Source organism: Camelus bactrianus, chromosome 20 (genome assembly GCF_048773025.1).
Source record: "Camelus bactrianus isolate YW-2024 breed Bactrian camel chromosome 20, ASM4877302v1, whole genome shotgun sequence".
Lineage (NCBI taxonomy): Eukaryota > Metazoa > Chordata > Mammalia > Artiodactyla > Camelidae > Camelus > Camelus bactrianus.
The window spans coordinates 14,606,494-14,621,488 of NC_133558.1; the positions used below are offsets into that span (position 1 = coordinate 14,606,494).

General features: G+C 40.3%; 1 protein-coding gene across 14 annotated transcripts in view; it reads left to right on the plus strand.

Moving 5' to 3' along the window:
* The window catches only part of LOC105084198 (uncharacterized), a 987,172-nt gene that overhangs the window by 283,321 nt on the left and 688,856 nt on the right, over positions 1 to 14,995 (plus strand). Inside the window, exon 1 of one of the 14 annotated variants that reach the window (XM_045509568.2) lies at positions 10,101 to 10,236. The exons of 12 other annotated variants lie outside the window; for them this stretch is intronic. The gene's annotated coding sequence lies outside the window, so the exon portion shown is untranslated. Of the gene's footprint in view, positions 1 to 10,100; positions 10,237 to 11,371; positions 11,525 to 14,995 lie in introns of those variants that run through there. One more of the 14 variants, XM_074348170.1, reaches the window with a different exon arrangement.

Below are 14,995 nucleotides of genomic sequence, written 5' to 3' on the forward strand. Positions count from 1 at the left end.
TTGTTTTGTCGGACAATTTCTGCCAGGATTTTCGGATCCAAGCTGTGTTCTGCTACCCCAGGTCTCCAAATGTTGTAGAGTTGGCTTGAACTTGTGTATTTGACACCAACTGTCCTTCTTTGCACTCTTTAAGAAATGGCGCTGAAGATGTACAACATACTTACAAAGTCTTAAGGTGTGACGATGAGGAACATAACATTTGGTCTCCAGTAAGGAAAATAAGGGAGGGATTTGATTACTTTTGCCCCATTCCTTCCTAAGTCCAGTTTATTTTGGATGGAAGTTTTCAGTAATGTTAAAATTTATGTAAACTACAATGGGGTAAGGACGCAAGGTCTTTAAGGCAAGACAATGCTATTAATAGAATGTGGATGTGTGTGGTTTATTTTTGTTTTCAAAACTGAAATGTTTCTTTGGGGCTTTGGCATGCTCTTTGATATGTTGAAAGATGAGAAAACATCATTTGGGAAACTCAGCACTTCGACCATATTAGGAAATTTACAGTGCCTCACATTTCACATTTAATGTTTTAATTGCCTGGTTTGGTGGTAGAAAAATTTCAAGCTTCCCTCTTTGATTTAGAGTTACCACCACTTTAGCCCCCTCTCCAGCAGTGGGCTGTTGCTGACTTCTGCTTCCTGCCCCAGCACAGACTGAAGGTTTGCTCTGAGAGGGCAGTGCTTCTCATATCGTTTTAAATGAGTATCATGTTGGCTTCTGATGTACCGGGTATTTTTTTCTTCTCTCCTCTCCTCTCCTCTCCTCTCCTCTCCTCTCCTCTCCTCTCCTCTCCTCTCCTCTCCTCTCCTCTCCTCCCCTCCCCTCCCCTCCCCTCCCCTCTTTCCTTCTTTCTTTCTTTTGTGATACCGCACAGGCAGTTGTTTTCTGTGGTGCTTGTAAATATCCTTAAACTACAACGGAAATTGAGTTGCATTTTTGAAACTTCTAAGTTGTTTTTGTGTGGAGGGTGCTACTCTGAACATTATCTGAAGAACTGAAGAAATCAGAGACAGTGCTACTATGCTGGTCTGAGGGCAGCATTTAAGAGGCCTGCCTCTACATTGTGAAAGAGAAAGAGGGATGTTGGGAGGGAGGAGATGGCGGGATGCGGGGAAGAACAAAAGAAAGAGAAGGGTTAGGATATTCCATGGGGTTTAGGCTTTCAAAAATCAAGATCCAAAATAAAGTTGACATTTACTTGTATAAATACTTCCTTAGGGAAAAGCAATGATGCAATAACTTGTGTAAGTCATTTCTCGTGCACAGCAGAACGTGAGGGGAGCAGCCCTGCACATCACCCTTAGAGTCGTGCATAGTCACTGGTTTAGCAGGATTAAGGCTCTGTCACTAAGCAGCTCAGAGGGGGAACTATTTTCACGTGGCATGGACAGCTCTCTCTAAATGTTGTTAGCAATGAAAACGTTTCGTCTTTCAGTATCCAGATATAATTTTGAATTATATAGTGATCTATGCTTAATGTAGAAAATTTGGAAAATATAGACATACCTCCAAAAAATAAAAGTAACCCATAATTATATGACCTGGAGAGAATTTGAATGTATTGCCTTTTAGTATTGATTTCTATGTGCTTATGTCTTCCACGCATTTTTACATAGGTAGGGTCACACACATTTTGAATTCTGACTTTCTTCCTGCAACAGCAAAATTATCATGGTATTTAACGGTTGAGTTGCATTTCTTAATGTGACTGTATCACAGTGTGTTTCACAAGCTCCCTCTGGGTTTTCTGCTGTACTAATTGTGTTGGTGGTGGTTTATTTTGTTAGGTAAGCAGTGCTATAAAGAGCATCTTTGGGCATGAGTGGTTTTTTCCGTATTCCTGATTACTTACCAAGTTAGCATTCTGTATGGGAACTACTGTGTCTATTAAAGGACCCCTGCCTGCATTGCTAAACTGCTTCCCAAGGAAGTTGTATCCTCCTCCCAACCATAACATTTCAGATTGCCCACCTTGCTGCCCTTCAGCCAATACTGACCTCCCTGTTTGTTTTTTTAATTTAACACTTCCCTAATCTATCAGGAAAAATCTTTACTTGTTACATTTAATTCACATCCAGGCATCTAAAATTTAAGTTTTATCTGGTGATAAGTGCTTTGTAACATCACTTTTATTTCTTCCTTTTAGTTTTTTTTCCTTTAGTTTTGATCCTTCTTTCTTTTCTCTTTCTACCTAAATTCCCTTCACATGTTTCTTTCCTTTTCTACGTGATCTGTTACCGCACTTACTCAGCCTGCTTTCCCAGACTCGTGTCCTACCGCTATCCCAACCAAGCGTTATTTCTTCACCCCGTGTATCTTGCAGATTTCACTTCCTCTCTGCGCTGGTTTCCATCACTTGACGTGGCAGCCCAGGCCCTTCTTTAATCTTCTAAGAAGAGCAGTCTCCCCGGGATGACGTCAGCGTGCAGTGCGCTGTCCTTCATTTCTCCACAGTGCTCGTTTTGCACTGTTCATACACTATTTTGTATCTTTTCTCAGAGCATAGTAAGGAGGTACTGAAGGGTCTGGAGACTGAATGACATGATCCCGTCTGTGGTGTAGAAGGGACCCCCTGCTAGAGGATAGCCGTCAGCAGAGGTCACACCGTGATTCTCTTTGGACTCCGGAGTAGCAACCTGGTGGAACTGAACGGCCTCTTCCAGAGCACAGCTATCAGTAAACGAGACCAAGAGCGGAGTCTGTGGTCTTACATGATTTGGATCCAAATGCACGGGCCTTGTTCCAGTTCTTGTTAACATCTGTGAGCCTCAAGTTAGGGAAATGGCCTAAAAAGCCATAGTGTCCACATAGAGCTGGCATTCAGACTACCTTTTCCCAGCTCGATAACCAAGCACAACTTTGATGCCATTAAAATTGTATACTTTTTTGCTTCCAAGATGTGGGTCTAAAACACAAGCTGTTTTAAAAATGAACACATTTTCCTAAAAATTTAGAAGATTGTTCAAATACCTATAGCAAATATAACTTAAAAATCTGTAAAATAGAAAGTGTGGGTCCAGAACTTTTCACTGTGGACTGGGCTCACACTAAGAGCACACTGCGAAGGAAAGCGAAGAAGCCTTTTTTCTACGTAAGGAAAGCATTTTTCTCTTGTAGTCCTTTCTACATTTTTCTCATGAGCAACTCCCTTGAGATAATACTTGATTTTCCCCTCTTTCTTCCCAAAAAAAGAGCTGGTAGAGTATCCCAAGTTATTGGTGGGAAGGCACCCGGGGCAGGGTGCACGGGAAGGAGCCACCGAGGACTTAGGTCCATACAGTCCCTGGAGAGCTCTGGGCTTGCTGCGTTCCCCTTCAAGGGCCCACTGATGGCCTCACCGTTTCTATTACCTTCGTAGAAAGAGTGTGTGACTCCCCTGCCCGCCTGGCTGTCTCGTTGCTATGGAAACTTCCATTCCACACACCTGATTCACACATCATGCTTGGTTGAGTCCAGACATAGGTCACAGACTGGCATTTGCCCTTTGTTTCCCCTTCTGGTGTTTTCCAGACGCTTAAAAATGGATACAGAGAGATGGGGGTGGGGGGCGGTGGAAGTGCCTTGTGTGAGAAAGCTTTGTTGTCAGGGGCAGAAGTTTGGGAGTTTCAGAAAATAATACCTGTAAAGGGAGGAGAAGAACAAATGGAAAAGTCTGTGTAGTTTTAAGCTTCTCATGGCAGGAAAGGCTTTGATCCTCTGATACGTCTGAAAGTGGTTTTCTGGGTTTCTGGGGGGAGAGGAAGTGAGGACAAGGGATTTAGGGAGCTGTTGCTCTTTAGTGAGTTTTTGTCCCATTTTCAGCAGATGGTCCAATCGGAGCTTTGTGATGAACACGCTCCTGTTGTAACCTGGGTTTAGGCAAACCATCAGTGGCAGCTGTGTATTAATCAAGTCCTCTGATGCTGCTTAAACATGGCTTGACTTTTATGTACGGTGTTATGTTTTAGAAAGCACGAATAACTGAGGACGTTATTGTTCATTAAGCGTCTACACACTTGCTGCAGTCTTTTTGTTTTCCCTCTGATGTTTCCCTCTGCTTACATATGTAACTTAGAGAAAAGGACACTGTAGGAGAGCAGATTATTAAGTTTGAGGCCGAGTTTCAGAAATTAAAAAAAAACCCTTCAAATTAACATGGTAACCAGCCCTCATAAAATATTAAGTTTCCAACCTTGTGTGCAGTGTAGTTCGGTACCACTCACATCTTGGCAGTGGAGTTAGCTAGCCAGTGCCTGCTTAGATTTACCCCTCCTGACTTTTCTCTTTCCTCTGATTTATTAATATTCCTCTGATTTGGATGGCCTCTGTGTTTGAAGTGTGCCCTCACCGCCAGCAATCAGGAGCCCTAGTTTGGAGCAACCAGACCTGAGTGAAAAAAAATCTCATCTTCCCTGTGCTCTCAGACAGATGATTTTGTTAATCTCAGTTTCCCTCGTCTGTGAAATAGCCTTAATAGTGTAAAGTTGCTGTCGAAAATATTAAAACTTTTAAAGTACTTTGGGCCATGTCTGCTGCATAATGTCTGCTGTTACTACCTTGCTAGATCATTTTAGGAATCACTTATAGCATCTGAAAGTATATTTACCATCAAGTATGGCCAATTTTTGTTGTCGCTGACTTTGACAGAGGTGAGGACAGATGGGGTCCAAGAATAGGAACAGTGGGTTAAAAGAAATAGATCATTCTTACCCAAAAGAGAGCATGTGCACCCACTCTCCCTTTCTTTCTCTCGCTTGTTTGTGTGCCCTTGGTCTGATGTTTGAATCTCATTGCCAGTTGAAGCAGCAGAATGAAAAGGAAGTGCATTTCTTGGAAGACAGAGTGCTGTCATAGAGACCATCTGGTTCAGAAGCAGTGATGCTCAATCAACACTTGAAGGCAGTCACGGGTAGATGTGTGAATTCCTACTTGGACGATGCAACGGTCATTCTAATCTTCCTGCCCCGTCTGGCTTCTCACCTCCTTACCTTTCCTCTTGTCATATTTTCTTTTTCAGTTATGGTAAAATATACTGAACATCGAATATATAATTTTAACCATTTAAAAATCTGTAATTCAGTGGCATTAAGTTCTTTGGTTTTGTTCTGTAGCCATCATCATCATCCGTCTCCAGAACTTTTTCTTCTTCCCAAATTGAGACTCTTACCTATTAAGCAATAATTCCCTGTTCCTCCTCCCCTCTGCCTGGACAACCGCCATTCTGCTTCCTGTCTCTGTGAGCTTGACTACACTACATACTTCATATTAGTGGAATCTGGCAGTATTTGCCCTTTGGTGGCTGGCTTATTTCACTTAGCATCATATCTTCAGTGTTCATTCAGGTTCTAGCATGTTAGAATTTCATTTTTCAAGTAATATTCCTTTGTATGGATATGCTACATATTGTTGATTCACTTGTCAGTGGACATTTGGTTTGTTTCCACCTCTTGCCTGTTGTGAATAATACTACTATAATAATTGGTTTACCAATATCTGAGCACATTTTCTTCTTTTATTATTGTAAAGGATGCTGAGATGTTATGCTGGATTATGGTCTACATTGTGGACTCGTTGGTAGCAGTAAAACTGATCATGCTGGGCATGCTTTCTTCTTTGTGGTGGTAAAAAAAAGAACAACCTAAAATTACCATCTTAACCATTTTTAGGTGTACAGTTCAGTTAAATATATTTACATTGCTGTGCATTAGATCTCTAAACATTTTCATCTTGCAAAACTAGAACTCTGTGCCCACTGAACAACAACTCAACTTTCTCAGCTCCCCTCAGCTTCTGGCATTCACTGTTGTGCTTTTTTGTTTCTATGAGTTTGATTACTTAAGATGTCTCATGTAAGTGGAATCATACAGTGTTTGTCCTTCTGTGACTGGCTTATTTCCCTTAACACAATGTCCTCCAAATTCACCCAGTTTGTAGCATATGGCATTTTTTCTTTAAGGTTGAATAATTTTCCGGTGTATGTTTAAACCACATTTTGTTTATCCACTCATCTGTTGATGGACATTTGGGTTGCCTCCACCTCTGGGCTGTTGTAATTAATGGTGCAGTGAACATGGCTTTGCAAGTAGCTGTTTGAGATCCTGCTGTCAGTTCTTCTGGATTCATACCTGGAAATGGAATTGCTGGATCTTTCATTTTTCTTGAGGAACCCCCGTGCAGTTTTCCATAGTGGCTGCACCATTTTACAGTCCGACTTAACTGCACAAAGTTTCCAGTTTCTCCATATCCTTACCAACACTTTCTATTTTATTATTTTCCTTTTACAGTGGCCATCCTGTGTGTGAGGTGATAACTCATAGTGCTTTTGATTTGCAATGAATTTTCTTAAAACAGAATTAAAGAATATCTTAGAGGCAAATAATTGGACTGGGAGAACCATTATGTTTAGGATGAGGAGAAGCTTAGAAAACTGTGGGGTTCCCAGAAGAGCTGTTTCGTGTCTGTCTGGCAGTTTCTCAGAGCGTGTGCTTGGTCTCTTGCTCTGCTAAGTCTCCGTCATAGGACTGAAGGTCGTTTGGCCTTGGTGGTGTGGCCTGGCCGACAGTCTGTCGCCCTCTCATCCTTTTGGAGTCCTGGGTGATGAGTAAGCATTTTCTCACAGCAAGTGACTCAGAGTGAAATGTAGTTCCAGATACAAAAGTTATTTCAAAAAACAACTGTGCCTCACTCTTTTTTAACCATTTCTATTGACTGCTTCTATGTTGATATAAAAATACTAATGCTGATCTTAAGTCAGCATTCTTTCTTTCATTCAACAGAATCAATGGGATACCCAGAACCATGCTGTCCAATAGAAATATAATGCAAATATGGTTACCTAAGTATAAAATTTTAATGTGATTTAAAGTTTTCTAGTACCCATGTTTAAGAAAATGGAGAAAACCAGGTGAAATTAATTTTAACAATACTTTTTTTTAACATTTTTTATTGATTTATAATCATTTTACAATGTGTCAAATTCCAGTGTTCAGCACAATTTTTCAGTTATACATGAACATATATATATTCATTGTCACATTTTTTTCTCTGTGAGCTACCATAAGATTTTGTGTATATTTCCCTGTACTATACAGTATAATCTTGTTTATCTATTTTACAATTTTGAAATCCCGTCTATCCCTTCCCACCCTCCACCCCCTTGGCAACCACAAGTTTGTATTCTATGTCTGTGAGTCTGTTTCTGTTTTGTATTTATGCTTTGTTTGTTTGATTCTTTGTTTGTTTGTTTGTTTGTTTTAGATTCCACATATGAGCGATCTCATATGGTATTTTTGTTTCTCTTTCTGGCTTACTTCACTTAGAATGACATTCTGCAGGAGCATCCTTTGCTGCAAATGGCGTTATGTTGTCGGTTTTTATGGCTGAGTAGTATTGTATAAATATACCACATCTTCTTTATCCATTCACCTGTTGATGGACATTTAGGCTGTTTCCATGTTTTGGCTATTGTAAATAGTGCTGCTGTGAACAACAATACATTTTATTTAACCCGGTAGACCCAAACTATTACCGTTTCAGTATGCAATGAATATTAAGAAAATGAGATACTCTGCTTTGTTTTTCATACTAAGTCTTTGTAATCTGCTGTGCATTTAAAACTTGCAGCACTTCTCAGTTTGGATTGGCCACATTTCAAGTGCTCAAGAGTCACGTGGTTCTGGTGGCCATCCTATTAGACTGTGCAGACCTAGCATATTCAGTCAAGGACACAAAGTCCAGAAATGGTCAGCCCTCCACCCTGCCTAGTGGGCAAGATGCATCAATAAAGCACTAATGATGGTGGTGAGAAGTGCTCAGAATGTCACAGGAGCCCGGAAGAGCCCGACCTGGGTCATACTGCCGCCTCTACCTCTCATTCCTTTGAACTCATCCTCAGTCAGGAGGGCACTGAGCTGGAGTTTGGTGTGGGCCCCAGTCCATCAGACATGAACTTTTGGCCTTATGTGTTAAGAGAGCTGCTGGCAAGTTTACATTAATTACATGCTTTGCTTTGGCCATGGGTCTGGGAGCTGGGATTTCAGTACCACCACCTCACTGCTCCCCGGGGCCGGCCTTTCATTCCCATGAGCAGAATCACTCACCTATCCTTCGGGGGGACTGCTTCCCGGCCAGGCACACCCCCTCACCTTTTTGGGCTGCAGCACCTAAGGAAAGCTTCACAGTGTGGTGCTAAGAGATGGGAAGGAAGAAAATGTTTTGATTTCTTTGTCCAGACACCCCTCTGCTCACCTCTCAGAAGTGACCCCAGGAGCTCTGGTTGTTAATGGAAAGGGCTTCCTTGGATCCAGCCTGTCCCCACCCTGACCTCCCTCCATGCCCAGCCTTTCAGGGCCTTCCAGGCACGCCCGGTGCGGGTGGCAGGGCTCCCGCGGTCAGGCAAGCCTGTGCAGTCTCCCCAGGCGCCTGCTGGGGAAGGGTGGCCAAGCTGTGTTTACAGACAGGAAGCACAGGGGAAGAGGAGGAGCTGTTTCCACTTATCCTCCCACCTCTTTTGGCTTTCCCCTCCCGCCTTGCCTGAGGCCAAAAAAGGGATGGGAATTTGGCAAAATAAACGTATACGAAGGTATTTCCCTACTTCTCTAGCTCATCTCCCTCCTAAGGAAGCTGGGCTGGACTTTTTTTCCTACCTGTGTCACTTCACACGCAGGGACTCGAAATTCCTTTCCTATTGCTGATGTGGAAGAGGTTTGGAAATAAGTTTCTTTCCAGGAGATGAGTGATACGGCAGAAGGGCAGGGTCAGATGAGGCCAAGGGACTGGAGCCAGAGTCTTACCAGACTCTGTCAGGCAGCATAGTGACTGCCTGGCATGCTGTGCTGAGGAAAAGGGGAGGCCTCGGAGCTCCACGCAGTCCACTATCCAGACTCCTCCACCGACTGGCGGAGTCAAGGAGGGTAGGGAGGACTTTGGGCTGGAGGGGAGGCAGCGATGAGCCTGGCCCTTCCACAGATGCTGCTGGTATATGTTGATGTGTTATAAGGTGGAGCAAGTAATGTTGCCAGTCTAGGCTCTGCTTCTGACAATGCCTAATTTCTTTTAATCATATTTTAAACTTTTTACACTATTAACATAGATGGCTCTGGGAGGTCTATAAACCTTCCACCCTTAGGAATCAGAACCATGTTGTAAAGATCATAACAATTTAAATGATTATCTAAATTAAAGAGGAGGCCAAAGTAAAAGTACTGCTTCTCCCAGAGAAATATAATAGATGACAGAACAGCCACTCCTTTCACTAGCCTGCACTTCTGAATCTCCTAAAACTCAATGTTCGCTTTATATGTATATTAGCAGGTGGGATTTTTATGCACAAGAAGTGCAAGAAGTATTCAGTTAAGGAGTTAACTCTGGGAAAATTATAACTGATTAAGAAGAGGGAAAGACTACACTATTTGAATGTCACATGTGCATGTTTATTTTCTGCTGGAATAACAAAAGAGGGTCATTATTACTACTATGGCCTGGGAACCTATGCATTTTGGTACCAAAAGTATATTGTATTTTTCTGTTTTACTAGATGGATGGAGTAGAAGCTGGAGTCCCTTCAGCATGTCAGTAGACCAGGCCAGAAGCTAGCTGTGGTTATGACGTGGGCTGTGGTCAAGTGCCATGAACAGTGGCCAGTGTGGCAAGATTGTGGGCTCTGGGTTTGAATCCTGACTCCGCTACTAATTAGCCCTGTGTGAATTACTCAGCCTCTCTTAACCTCTTTTTTTATCTGTAAAATCAGAATTATAAATTTATATTCATGGCACTTACTGATGAAAAATGATTCATGGACTGTGGACTAAGTGCCTGACTAAATTGTGAGGGAATATTAATTGCTATTAATACTTTAGCTGAAAATGTGGAGTATAGTTGGTAATTAAGTTGCCTTTTTAACTTTTTTTTTTGTGCCCATAGCAAAGCAACACATTGGTTACTATTTGCTTGCACTCTTTGAAAAATTCTTTAATTGTGTATACTTTTTCTTTGTAGCATTGCATGGTGTGTGTGTGTGTTTGGAAGGCCAGTAATTATCTCTTGCAGATGGGGCTGCCCAAACAGTCTTTCCCATGGCAACTGAAAAATAAAAAATAGAGGTTACGTAAGTGGCGTCACTGGACTTGGAAGTGGGGAGATCACGAAGGGTTTTTGGTGTGTGTGTGTGGCTTTTGGTTTTCTTTTGATTGAAGGTGTTGGGTGAAGATACAGAGGTCCTACTGAGTAACTGAACAGGATGCTGTTGCTTGCTTTGAAGTGAGTAAATTGGTCAAAAGTGAAAGTGGGAGGGGAAGTTGAGGTTTAATGAAGAAGGGTCTTTATTAATGTTTCCATGGTTTTAGCAGTTTAAAAGTTGGGAGTTTAGGTAAGGTTGTTGGTTGTGGGGAAATCAGGCCACAGACATTCAGACATGGTTGAAGCTGAGTCTTTTAGTCTTCATTTTAATCTGAAAATAAGGAGCCAAGGCTTCTGAATAATAACAGAGGGATTGCTTTATAGCTTTAATAGTGAATGCTAATTAGCACATGTTCACAATGCCAGAAGATTTAGAAAACTACACCATTCTTTTCAAATCCCAATTATCTGGAGATTTTTGGTGGTTTTGTTTTTTTGTTTTTGTTTTTTTTTTGAGGGAGAAGAAAGAATATTACTGCTTTGGAATCCTAACCCTTCTTTCAAAAAGACTCACATTAACTTACCAACTAAGCCTGGGTGGAACCAAGATCACTAGTTTTCAGTGAACAGGTGGTGTCCTTTTCCAACATTTATAAAATTTATAAAATCTTATGTACATTCACTTGGTATCCTCTACGAAGGTAGATGACTTTATTTGATTGGAAGATAGGACTGACTTTTCTGCTGGGGATTTGGTCCTCTTGATTCTAGAGCAAAGACAGATAAACCTATTAGCCTCCACCTCCTCCCACCCCTGCCCCAGTGTACATTCAGCTCATATTTTTATTTCTAAAAATTGGATTGTTTTTCCCTCCAAAGACCCAAGAGATAATATAAAGCCAACTTTACATTATCAATAATAAGTTTGGGTCAGAAAAACATGGAGAACTGAAATCTATAAATTCTCCGAAAACACAGCCTTCAAAAACCTCTCTACTGCTCAGCTCTTTAAGGATGGAAGAGGAAAGAGATAAAATACTATCTTCAGTAAGTGCCCATGGTTTAGCGCACTTGGAGTCAGGAACTCTGGATTAGAAACCAGCCTGTTCCAGTTATCTTACTAGTAAACACTGGGAAGTGTTTGTAACTTCTCTGAGTTTTCCTTTGGTCATTTGTCAGATGGACATGTTTACAATGCTTGTTGTTTGTGGTGGTTTTATTAGACAAGCTAGTGGATTATCTGTTGGACACTCTTTATCTCTCTCTTGATTCACTTGATAGAGACGAGGAGGAGGCTCACACAACCAGTTGCCTGAGTTGCATGTTTTGTATCATTCACCCTGGATTATCAAGAGTGGACTGTAAACCAGCAACCTTCACTGTGTGACCTCCAACAGCTGTAATTGCCCCAGCCTAAGAGCTGCTATTGGTAAGATAAAAATCAGTAAAATAAGATTCGCATCCTTCTTGTTCATTCTTCCTCATCCATGATGGTCGATTGTGGGTATTTACTTTGTTCTGACCTAGGAGGCTAAATAAGTGAGGGTTTTTCTTTTCTTTCTTTTTTTTTTTTTTTTTTCATCCTCTCTGGAGATCCTCTGCCATCAGTTTCAGTCTTCATATGTTGTGGGAGCTACAGATTTGTTTTTTCCTATTTCTTGCTTCTTTCACATGGATAGCCTAGGGAACAAAATTTGAAACTCTGGGGAAAGAAATGGAACAGTAGCAGTTTCCTTTAGCCTGAGAGCTCAGGGCTTTTGTAGTATCTCTGCTCCAAGGTTCTGTTCTACTTAGTTTATCTGGGACTTAGGTTAAGAAAATTTCTCTCTATGCTCCATCATCTTGGCCTTATTATAATCTTATAGAAGTAAGTCTTTTCTAATAGTTCTGCCTTACTTTATGGGTTTTTTAAACCTTCTCTTCATTTAAGAGTGAGATGAAGATCTCATCTCTCTCTGAACTGGTTTTGGTCCTAACCAGGGTTGAAGAGTGGCCCTGTGTGTATGTGCTGGGGATGTGGCACACTGGCATCTCCTCTCAGGCTCCACACTCCATACAGTAGCCAGTGCTCTCATCTCTCCTAGGGTGTGCCTATGTCCAGCCATGAGCATGTATGTGGTGATCCCAGGACCCTTGGTAAATTCTGAACACCAGTTATTAACATTCAGCCATGAGAAAGGAGTGAATCTGTGGTCTGATTAGAAATGGTAGACAGTATAAAAATTCATTCAGTGACATAATAAAGAGAAATAGGAGTCAGGACTGGAGATCTAGTCTTGCTTTTGCCACTAATTAGAATTGTGAATGCGGTGGAATAACTTGAACTTGATTTTTATGAACCTCATGCCCAAATATGAAATTATTTCCTATTTGAATTTATGAAATTAGATTTTAGTCTGAATTATCTTTAACACTTCTCTCAGCATTGTAATTGTCTGTTTTCTAATACTTCTGATTATAGGTTAATTGTTTTCTAAAGGATTACAATGTTTGTACTTTATATTACCTAAAGAATATTATATGTTATTCAGAGTTGGTCATTTCCATTAACATGTTCAACACTCAAAGCGTATTAGAGATATAATATAGTTCTCTATGACTGACTAATCTTGTCTACCCAGTGGGGCATGGATAGTGGTCAAAGACTATTACCTCATAAAAGGATCCAAAGAAAGAGAGGTGAAGACAGCTTGGTGTCATGCCTTTTATTGGGTCTTTGGAAAGGAGACTCTGTGTAACTAAAAGATCTGCTGAGCTGAGTTCAGGACTAGATATTTATTGTTTTTGGAATCACTCCTTTAAAAATGGGATCTCAAACGATTCTGAAGATTGGAAAATTTTAATTGGCCTTTAAAGATTGAGTCTCAGCCTTGACCAGTGTTCAGATGCTTCTCTGTAACACCAACCTTTGTTGATAGTTGATGGTTTCTTTTCAGGAGACATTTAGAAAAAAATACATAGATGCTTATGAAAGCCAACAGAACTCTAGTTGGAAGGTAGGTGTGTTCATGTAGAAAGCTTTATAGGAGAGCCTGTTCCTCAGAAAGATGCACGAACAATGAACCAGCCTGTCCTTGTTCTTGTTTTAAAATAAACATATTGGAGACTTGTAGTTGGCTCCTGGTGACCGTTCATGGAGCCATTTAAGGCATAAGCTCTGCCTTGGTATTGAACCAACTGAGAAGCTGTTTATAGCCTTGTGTACCTTTCCAACATAAACACTATCTCTTAAGTAAAACATTTTTATGTTGGTTTATATATAACATGTGCGAGCTTTTTCTTTTACTTTTTGTCTGATCTGGATTTCTAGCTAGGCATTCATATTCCCTGATGGTGGTATTCTAGGTTATCTTTTTATGTTCCAAATTTGTATTGAAAATTGAAGCAAAAAATGGAAACAGCTTTAAAAAAGCTTTATGCTTTTAAAAAAGTACCCACTGACTTTATTTTCTCCTTGTCAAGGGACAGTACTTATTACTATATCATACTGTACCATTACTGTATCATAACCACTGCTCACATCAGTACTTTTTAAAAGCTATTTCAATTGTTTGCCTATGTATTCAGGTATACCCTTTAAATGAATACTTGTGTTGAGGAACCAGGAAGTGTTTTTCACTCATTTATATCTCATCTTTACTTGTCCTCATCCTGAATTTGTTTCTGTAGAGGGTCTTATGGAGCTTGGTTGTCCATGAATATATTTTCTGTTGAATATATAATCTATATTTAAGAGGATAAGGAATTCTGTGCATTTTTTCAAGAAGATGAAAGTTAAAAGTGTCAGTATGACTATATTTTGTTCTTTGGTTCCCTTTTTTAAAAAATTATTTTTTAGAACAGCTTTAGATTCACATCAAAATGGAGAGGAAGCTACAGAGATTTCTCATATTTCCTTTGGCCCCCAAATATGCATAGTTTACTCCATTGTCAGCATCTCTCATTAGATTGGTACATTTGTTACAATTGATGAACCTACATTGACAAATCATTACCACCCAAAGTCCATTGTTTACATTAGAGTTCACTCTTGGTGCTGTACATTTTATGGGTTTAGACAAAGGTATGATTACGTGTATCCATCATTATGGTATCATACAGAGTATTTTCACTGCCCTATAAATCCTCTGTGGTCCACCTGTTCATCCTTTCTCATCCTCCCAAACTCTGCAAACCACTAATCTTTGCATTGTCTTGTTTTTGCCTTCTCTAGTGTGCCATAGAATTGGAATCATGCAGAATATACTCTTTTTAGATGGGCTTTTTTCAGTTAGTAAAATGCATTTACGTTTCCTCCATGTCTTTTCGTGGTTTGATAGCTTATTACTTTTTAGTGCTGAATACTAAATCCATTGTCTGAATGTACAAGTTTCTTTATCTTTTCTCCTGCTGAAGTCAGCTTGGTTGCTTCCATGTTTTGGCAATTATGAATAAAGTTGCTCTAAATATCTTTACAGACTTTTGTGTGGATATAAGTTTTCAACCCTTTTGGGTGAATACCAAGGAGCATGATTGTTGTGTGGTAAGAGAATAGTTTTATAAAGAGCTGCCACCTTGTCTTCCAAAGTAGCTATACCATTTTGCAATCCCACCATCAGTGGTTGAGTTTCTGTTGTTCCACATTCTTGTCAGCATTTGGCATTGAACAAGTTCTGGGTTTTGGCCATTCTAATAGATATGTGGTGATATCTTATTGTTTTAATTTGCATTTCCCTGATGACATATGATGAGGAGCATCTGTTTCTGTTTCTTTGCCATTTGTGTATCTTCTTTGAGGCATCTGTTAAGGTCTTTAGCCCATTTTTAAATTGAGGTGTTTGTTTTCTTACTATTTTAAGAGTTCTTTCTGTGTTTTGGATATACAAAATACTTTGAGATGTCCTGCAAATATTTTCTCCCA